Genomic DNA, 9,467 nt, shown 5'->3' with positions numbered 1-9,467 from the left:
GGCAGTTTCTCTGATGCTGTTCTCATGATAGTGAGTGAGTTCTCATGAGATCTGATGGTTTAATAATTGTTTGGAAGTTCTTCCTTCACTCTTATCTCTCCACTGCCACCTTGTGAGGAAGGTATCTGCTTCCCCTTCCAACATGATTGTAAATTTCCTGAGGCCTCCTAGCCACGTGGAACTGTGTGTCAATTAAAGTTGTTTCCTTTATAAATTACCCAGTCTCAGGTATTTTTTATAGCAATGAGAAAACGGACTAATACACTATCCATCAAAAGTGAGGGAGAAAGTAAGACATTACCAGATAAACAAAACCTAAGTGGGTTCGTTAGCATGAGACCCCATGCAAGAGACGCTAAATGGAGTACACCAGGTTGAAATGAAAGGATACTAGACAGTAACTAGAAGTCATATGAAGAAAAAAGATCTCAATAAAGGTAAATGCATGAGCATTAAGAGACTAATAAATTTAATAATAAACAACTGTTAGTTAAAAGCTGGTATCGTTGTAACCTTGGTTTGTAAATACACATTTTGTTTTCTATACAATTTAAGAGATTGCTGCTTTTCAAAAATTATTAGTTTATGTTTTTGAACACAAAGTGTGTAAAGATGTAATTTTGTGACATCAGCAATTGAAAGGAGAAACACAGTATCTACTAAAAAAAAAAGTAGGGTTTTTCAAAGGAGAGCCTCAAAATCAAAAAAGAAAAAGAAAAAAAAAGAAGAAGCAGAGTTTCTGTATGTTAGTGAAGTTAGTCTTGTATAAGTTCAAGTTACAGTGGGATAACTTTAGGATGTTAAAGGTAATCCTCATGGTGGCCACAAAGAAAATAGCTATGGTATATATAAAGAAAATAAAAATAATTTTAAATATTTCCCTACAAATAAATTAACTAAATAAAAAATAAGAGGGTAATGCAGGAAATGAGAAATAAAGAATCAATAATGCATATAGAAAACAAATTGCAAAAAGACAGAATTTCCCCTTTATCAGTAATTATTTTAAATGTAAATAAATTAAACTCAATGCCTAAAAGACAAATATTAACAGAAGGGGTTAATAAAAAGAAACATTATCCAACTATATGCTATCTACAAAAGATTCATTTTAATCCAAAGACACAAATAGATTGAAATTGAAGGCTGGAAAAATATATTCTATGCAAATAGTAACCAACAGAGAGTAGGTTTGGCTATACCAAAGACAAAACAGATTTTAAACTTAAAAAGTTAGAAGAGACAAAGAAGAATACTAACAATAAATAAAAATATTAATATAGCAAGAATATGTAGCAGTCATAAACCTTAATAGACTTAATGACACATCCTCAAAATATACAAAGAAAAACTGACAGCATTGAAGAGGGAAATAGAGACATACAATAAGAGTTGGAAACTTCAAAATCCTACTCTCAATAATGAATGGAACAATCAGACAGAAGATATGTAAGGAAATGGAGGATTTAACACAATAAAACAACTAGATCTAATAGACATATATAGAACACTCTATATAGCAGCACAGAATACACATTCTTCTGAAGTACAAATGAAACATTTTCCAGGATAGACCATATGGTAGGCCACAAATTAAATATCAATAGATTTTTAAATAGATATCATATAAAGCAGTATTCTACAACCACAATGGGATGAAGTTGGAAGGCAATAACAAAACTAAAACTGGAAAGTTTATAAATTTGTGGAAATTAAATCACCCTCTCTTTAAAAACCAATAGATCAAAGAAGAAGTGAAAAGGGAAACTAGAAAATACTTAGAGATGCGTGTAAACAAAAACACAACATATCAAAACTTAAGGGACATAAAAAAGCAGTGCCCAGGAAGTGCTATAAGCTATAAATGCTTACATTAAAATTAAGAAAGATCTAAAATAAACAAGCAAACTTTACAAGTTAAGGAACTAGAAAAAGAAGAACAAACTAAACACAAAGCAACAAGAATGATGAAAATAATATATATTACAGCAGAGATCACCAAAATAGAGAGTAGAAAAACACTGGAGAAAATCAATAAAACCAGACATTGGTTGCTTAAAAAGATTATCAAAACTGGCAAGCCTTTAGCTAGATGAAATAAGAATAAAAGAGAGAATAATCAAATTACAGACTTTAGAAAGGAAAATGGGGACAGTATTGCCTATTTAGAGAAATAAAAGAATCATAAGAAAGCACTAGGAAAAATTGTATGCCAACAAATTGCATAACCTAAATAAAATGAATATATTTCCAGAAACACAAAGCTCACCAACTCTAAATCACACAAAAGAGCTCAAGAAAATCTGAACAAACCTGTAACCAATAAGATGAGCTGATCAGTAAACAAAAAATCTCCAAAAAGAAATGCCCTGAACCTAATGGCTTCACTGGTAAATTGTTTCAAACATTTAAAGAATAACTCATAACAGTACTTTGCAAATTCTTCCAAAATATTGAGGAGGGAAATTTTCCTAACTTATTCTGTGAGGTCAATAGTTCCTTGCTGCCAAAGCTAGACAAAGATGCTAGAAGAAAAGACAACTCTAGACTAATATCCTCTATGACAATTGATGCAAATATCCTCAGCAAAATACTAGCAATCTAAATATAATAGCATATTGACAAACTTATATACAAGTGGGATTAATTTCTTGAATGCAAGGATGGTTCAACACACAAAAGATGATCAATGTCATATACCATATTAACAGAATGAAGTAAAAAAATATACAATCATCTAAATCAATGCAGAAAAGTGTTTAGACAGAATCAACACTTTTCCATTACAAAAACATATAACAAACTAGGAATAGAAGAAAACTACTTGAATTTAACTAAAACCATGTATTTAAAAATACACAGTAAACATCGTACTTAATGGTGAAGTACCGAAGGCTTTTCCTCTAAGATCAGGAACAAGACAAGGATTCCTGCTTTTACCGCTATATTTAACAGAGTACTAGAAGTCCTTGCCAGAGCAATAAGGTATAAAAATAAAACAAAAACTATTCTAAATGAATCAAAAGAAGTAAAATTATCTCTGTTCATAGAGGACCAATGTTGCATTTAAAAAATACTAAAAATTCAACAAAGGAACTATTAACACTAATGAATGAATTCAACAAAGTAACAAGATATAAAGTCAACATACAAAATTCAGTTGTATTTTTATACACTAAAAATAAACAATCTTAAAAGTAAAAATAAGCCATCTTAAAAGTAAAAATAAACCATCTTAAAAGAAAATTTTTAAAAGCTTCCATTCACAATAGCATCAAAAATAATTAAATACTTGGAAATTTATTTAACCAAAAAGAAAAAATACAATAAAAATAACAAAATATAATTGAAATAAATTAAAGAATACATAAATAAAAAGGAAACACATTAATGTTCATGAATTTAAAAACTTAAATTATTAAGATGTTCATGCTACTTAAAGCAATCTACCAATTCAATGCTATTCATATAAAAATCCCAAAGACACTTTTTGTAGAAATAGAAACAAAGTCTTAAAATTTATATGGAATCTCAGTGGGCCCAAATAACCAAAAAAAAAAACCTTAAAAAATAAGACAAAAGCTGGAAGATTCAAAATTCTTCACTTCAAAAGTTACTACAAAGCTACACTAATCAAAACAGTATATTACTGGCATAAAGACAGACAAACAGACCTATGGAATAGGTCACAAAAAGTAGAAAAGTATTTTATGTTTATGGATTGGAAGAATCAATATTGTTAAACATCCATGCTACCCAAAGCAATGTACAGATTCAGTGCAATCCTTATCAACAAACTAATGACATTTTTTCACAGAAATAGAAAAAGCAATTCTAAAATTTACATGGAACCAAAAAAGACCCAGAATAACCAAAGCTATCCTAAGCAAACAAAATAAAACTGGAGGAATCATACTCCCTGACTTCAAAATTACATGGCAGAGTGATAGTAACCAAAACAGCATGGTACTGGCATTAAAAACAGACGCATAGACCAATGGAACAGAACAGAGAAACCAGAAACAAATCTACTCACAGTGAACTTATTTTTTTAAAAGGTGCCAAGAACATACACTGGGGAAAAGATAGTCTCTTCAATAAATAGTGCTGGGAAAACTCGATATCCATATGCAAAAGAATGAAACTTGACCTTTGTCTCTTACCACATACAAAATTTAAAGCAAAATGGATCAAACACTTAAATCTAAGACCTCAAACTATAAAACTACCACAAGAAAACATTGGAGAAAATGTCTAGGACATTGGTCTGAGCAAAAATACCTTGAGCAACAACCCACAGGCACAAGCAACCAAAGAAAACATGTAAAAATGGGATCACATCAAGTTAAAAAGCTTCTACACAGCAAAGGATATGATCAACAAGGTAAAGAGAAAACCCACAGAACAGGAAAGAATATTTGCAAACTACCCCTCTGACAAGGAATTAATAACCAGACTACATAAGGAGCTCAAACAATATTATAGGAAAGAAGTCAAATAATCCAATCAAAAAATGGGCGAAAGTTTTGAATAGATATATCTCCATTTTAAAAAGTTTATTTAACTTTTATTTTAAGTTCAGGGGGTACATGTGCAGTTTTGTTATACAGGTAAACTTGTGTCATGGGGAAACCATGTACAGATTCTTTTATCACCCAGTTATTAAGCCCAGTACCCATCAGTTGTTTTTCCTGATCCTCACCCTCCTTCCACCCTTCACCTTCTGATAGGCCCCTGTGTGTTTTGTTCCCCTCTACATGTCCATGTGTTCTCATAATTTACTGCCCACTCATAAGTGAGAACATGGGGTATTTGGTTTTCTGTTCCTGTGTTAGTTTGCTAAGGATAATGGCCCCCAGCTCCTTCCATGTTCCTGCCAAGGACATGATCTTGTTCTTTTTTATGGCTGCATAGTATTCCATGGAGTATATCAGAAGACAAATGGCAAACATGCTTATATAAAGACACTCAACATCATGGATTATCAGAGAAATTGAAATCAATACTACAAGAAGATATCATCTCATTCTGACTAAAATTGGTTTTATCCAAAAAACAGGCAATAAAAAATGCTGGCAAGAATGTGGAGAAGAGGGGACCCTCATATCTGTTGGTGGGAACATAAATTAGTACAACCACTAGGGAAAACAGTTTGGAGGTTCCTCAGAAAAACAGAAATTGAACTCCCATATGATCCAGCAATCCCACTGCTGGGTATATACCCAAAAGAAAGGAAATCAGTCTATCAATGAGATATCTGCACTCCTATGTTTGTTGTGGCACTGTTTACAATAGTTAAGATTTAGAAGCAACCTAAGTGTCCATCAACAGAAGGATGGATAAAGAAAACATAGTACACATACACAATGCAGTACTAATCAATGTAAAAATGAGATTCAAACATTTGCAGCAACATGGATGGAACTGGAGATCATTACATTAAGTGAAATAAGCCAGACACTGAAAGACAAACATGGCATTTTCTTACTAATTTGTGGGAGCTAAAATTTAAAACAATTGAACTCATGAACATAGAAGGTATTAACAGAAGAATGATTGGTTACTAGAGGCTTAGAAGAATTATTATTTGGGGGGAGTTGGGGATGTTAATGGGTATAAAAAAAGAAATAATAAATAAGATCTCCTTTTTGATAGCAAAATAGGGTGATTATAATCCATAATAACTTACTCGTATATTTTAAATAACTTAAAGAATTAATTGGATTGTCTGTAACTCTAAGGATGAATGAGGGAATGGATACCCCATTCTCCATGATGTGCTTATGTCACATTGCATGCCTGTATCAAAAATCTCATGTACTCCATAAATATATACACATACTATGTACCCACACATTGTTTTTATAATTAAAAAATTTTAAAAAACAGGAATAAGAGACATTATAACAGAAGCCTCAGAAATAAAAAGAATCATGAGACTATTATATACAATTATACACCAATAAATTAGATAACCTAGAAGAAATTTACAAATTTATAGAAACCTAAATGACCAAAACTGCATCAGGAAGAAATAAGTAGCCCGGACAGATGAATAAAAAACAGGAGATTGAATTAATAATAATTAGTAATAAAAAATTTTTCAACAAAAGAAAGAAAAGGACCCAATGGCTTCAAGGGTAAATGTTACTAAACATTCAAAGATCAATTAATGCCAACTCTTCTGAGACTCTTCCAAAATATAGAAGAAGGATCACTTCTAAACTCATTTTATGAGGCCAGCATCACCCAGACACCGAAACCTGACTAAGATAATACAAGAAAAGAAAACTGCAAGCCAATATCACATGGACCAAAAAAAGTACTAAATAAAATACCAGCTTATCAAATTTAACAATACACTAAAAGAACCATACACCATGACTAAAAGGGATTTATCTCAGGGATGCAAGGATGGCTCAATATATGCAAGTCAATCAACATGATACAACAAATTAACAATATGAAGGAGAAAAAAACACATGATCATCTCAATTAACACAGGAAGCATTTGACAATCTTCAAACTCCATTGATGGTTAAAACTCTCAACAAAATAATTATATCAGGATCCTACTCCAATCCAAAAAGGTCTATATATGAAAGTTCCCCAGCTCACATCATAATCAATAGGGGAAAACTGAAGGTATTCTCTCCAAGATCTGGTACAAGACAATAACGCCTGGTCTCATGGCTTATTTTCAACATAGTACTGAAAGTCCAAGCTGGGCCATTAGTCAAAAGAAAAAAATGAAAGGTATTCAAAACACAAAGGAAGAGTAAAATTGTCTCTGTCTGCAAATGTCATGCTCATATACACAGAAAAATCTTAAAGATTCAATGACAACAAAACTGTTAGAACTAATATAAAAATTCAGTAAAGTGCAAGACACAAAATCAATATGCAAAAATCCAGCATGTTTCTATACACAAACCATGAGCTATTCACAAAGAAAATTAGAAAAACAATCTCATTCACAATCAAGACAAAGATAATAAAATACTTAGGAATAAACTTAACAAAAGAAGTGAAAGACTTGTACACTAAAAATTATAAAACTTTGACAGAAGAAATCTAAGAAGACACAGATAAATGGAAAGATATCCTGTGTTCTCAGACTGAAACAATTAACATCAAGAAAATATCCATACTAACAAAAGGGATCGACAGATTTTCAATGAAATCTCTATAAAAATCTAATGTCATTCTTTACAGAAATAGAAAAAAAATCTAAAATTTATATAGAGCTACAAAATATTCCAAATAGCCAAATAAATCTTGAGTAGGAAGAGCAAAGCTAGAAGAATCACACTGCCTGATTGTAAAATATATTACAAATCTACAGTAATCAAAACAGTATGGCACTGGCCCAAAGGCAAACATATAGACCAATGAAACAGAACAGAGAGATAGCAGAAATGAATCCATACAGCTATAGTCAACTTATCTTAAACAAGGCGGCTATGAACACAAATGGGGAAAGAATAGTCTCTTTGACAAATACTGCTAAGAAAACTAGATGTCCACAGCAGAAGTAGACCTTACCTAACAACATATATAAAAATTTACTCAAAATAGATCAAAGACCTAAATATAAGGTCTACAACTAGAAAACTCTTAGAAGATAACATAGACAGAAATTTCAAGACATCAGATTTGGCAATTTCTTGGTTATGACAGCAAAGCCATAGACAAGTAAAGCAAAAATAGTCAAATGTGATTATATCAAACTAAAAATCTTCTGTACAACCAAGGAAACAATCAACAAAGTGAAGAGACAACATTTAAAATGGGAGAAATTATTTGCAAACCATATATGTGATAAGGGATTTTTAGCCAAAATGCATCAGGAAATCAACTCGATAGCAAAAAAATAAATAATGTGATTTTAAAATGGGTAAAGGAACTGAATAGGCATTTTTCAAGAGAAGACATATAAATTACCAACAGATATATGAAAAGGTGCTCAATATTACTAATCATTAGTGAAATACAAATCAAAGCCAAAATGAGATATCATTTCACATCTGGTACAATAGCTATTATCAAAAAGATGAATGATAACAAGTGTTGGTGAGAATGTGGAGAAAATGGAGAACTGCTACACTATTAGTGGGAATGTTAATTGGTATAGCCATTGTGGAAAATGGCATAAAAATTCCTCATAAAATTAAAGTTGAAAAATACACCAGAATTACTGGAAGGTTGATACAGCAAACTAGAAGCTATGATATTTGATATAGCATGGCCACACATGTAGGTAATAAAGTACTTGCAGTGATGGAATAATTTGAAGTGAAAGACAAAATGTGTTTCACGTATCCAGAACTTGATTAAATGTTGGGAATAGTCAAGAGTTGATCAATGATAGCCATGAGGCAGGATAAAGAGTGGCATGTGCCTCAAATAAGTGAGAATTTCCATGCCAAGACAAGGGAAGAGTGGTTTGTAAGTGGCAGTGGTGTGCAGGATGGGCTAGAGAAATGACTGAATGTAGGGAGACCAGTTAGAAGTCTATTGCAGTGGTCCATGCAAAAATCAATAAACCTTTGATTCAATTCAATTCAACAAATATTTATTGAGCACTGACTATGTGTCAAGTTCTGTGCTCAGGCTAAAATAGTGAACAATACAGTCTCACATTCCTGCCTTCTTATAGTCTAATAAATGAGGGCAAAAACAATAAGAAAGAAGACTATTGCAGCATGAGAGATTACAGAGATTGAATTGTCTGGTTCCATCTTCACATGGTTGGTTAAAAGAGAAATCATTTCAAAAAAAATTCTATGGGCTTAAATTTAAGTAACAGGTAAAAGAGAAAGGTCATTTATAGAGAGGAGGCAAGTTATTCATTCAACATATGTTGAATGTTTCCCAATGCCAAGACTTAGAAACGTAAAGATTAATAATACAGGAAGAAGCACCAGATTGGAAAAGTGGCTGGTTGATGTGATAATAGTGCCAATTACAGACAAGCTGAAATTTTGATTGAGGCAAGACATTCTTGTGAAATGTTCAACAACACAGTTGAAAGGGTGGTTTTGAAATTCGGGAGAGAAGTTAGAGAAGTCTAATCTGCCTTTCAATTCATTTAGGAATGATTTTGGAGGATATAAATTTTTCAAAAAATAATGAAAGTTATTTTGTGGAAAAAAAATCATATGAAAAAGTTGTATTAAAAAATCCCATATATATAATATATGACCAATTTTTAACTATATTAACCACACTAATATTCTAGAAATCACTTGCTTTAGCAGTAATCACATATTATCATTACATATATTTGTATTAATTTTGGTAATAATATTAAATTTTTTAGTATCAATGAAATTCTGCTTTCAGAAAACCAAGATTGTTATCTAACAGGAGAATTAGTAGGCATGGAAATGTGACAAAATTGTATTATACTGGTTTATGTGAATAGGTAAGTAGAAGTGAAGCTGAATATTTAGATGTACTTATTT

Source organism: Papio anubis, chromosome 2 (genome assembly GCF_008728515.1).
Source record: "Papio anubis isolate 15944 chromosome 2, Panubis1.0, whole genome shotgun sequence".
Taxonomy (NCBI): domain Eukaryota; kingdom Metazoa; phylum Chordata; class Mammalia; order Primates; family Cercopithecidae; genus Papio; species Papio anubis.
Note: the sequence above shows the minus strand (reverse complement) of the source record.